Genomic DNA, 813 nt, shown 5'->3' with positions numbered 1-813 from the left:
GCATTACAGGTAAATGCCACGAAAATGTCTGTGCGTCTATTGGCACAGCAGCACATGTTCATTCCCTGCATTGCCGCTTCGTCCGACATCGACATGGACAAAGTACTTCCAGCATTTTGCACCCAGTACATAAAAATTCTACGTCATATTTTGGTTCATAATAAACTGACTCCAAATAAAGAGCCCGTGCAATTAACGGCTCCCACTAACATTACAACTAATCAGTGATAACTACGACCTCACCACCTTAATATCTTTGGCGGACCACCTGATTACTCCAGAGCTCTGGCATACGACATGCACACCCTACATACACATATACACGACGGCCCCACCATGGGAATGCAAGGGTTATCAGCAGCACGAGCGGCCCCGTCCTTCATAACAGCTCGTGCAGACCACGGGGGCAAGGAGAGAAATCAGTCACCCACCGGACCACACTAAGAACACCATGAAGGTGGGACCAGCTGAGAGACCAAGACAACACAGTACTGCATGCCTGATCATGAAATGTGCAGCCCAATATCAAGGTGATTACCATTTGCACTGCTTTAAGAGTATGCCACACATTTCGCTATCTCATTTCAGATCTTGGTTCTCGCCGCTGTTCTGTCGGTGGCCGCGGCCCAAAGCTACAGCCAGGCACCCGCCTCACGCCACGCTCCTGCTCCGGCGCAAAGCCACGCCCCAGATCCGCCGTAGGGGCGGGTGCATTCCTACTCCTCGTCGTACCAGGAGACGCGGTACTACGCCCAGCCGTACCAGTTTGCGTCCGCCGTCAACGACCATTACAGCGGCTCAGTGTTCTCCCAG

At 52.4% G+C, this 813-nt stretch overlaps 1 pseudogene; it reads right to left on the bottom strand.

Annotated features, from left to right (window-relative positions):
• LOC119097248 (mitochondrial chaperone BCS1-like) overlaps positions 1 to 453 on the bottom strand; it is a 3597-nt pseudogene extending 3144 nt beyond the window's left edge.
• Between the last annotated feature and the right edge of the window lie 360 nt (positions 454 to 813).

The sequence above is a fragment of the Pollicipes pollicipes genome, unplaced genomic scaffold (assembly GCF_011947565.3).
Source record: "Pollicipes pollicipes isolate AB1234 unplaced genomic scaffold, Ppol_2.1 Scaffold_4295;HRSCAF=5057_pilon_pilon_pilon, whole genome shotgun sequence".
Taxonomy (NCBI): Eukaryota; Metazoa; Arthropoda; class Thecostraca; order Pollicipedomorpha; family Pollicipedidae; genus Pollicipes; species Pollicipes pollicipes.
This window is presented reverse-complemented; position numbering and strand designations above follow the sequence as displayed.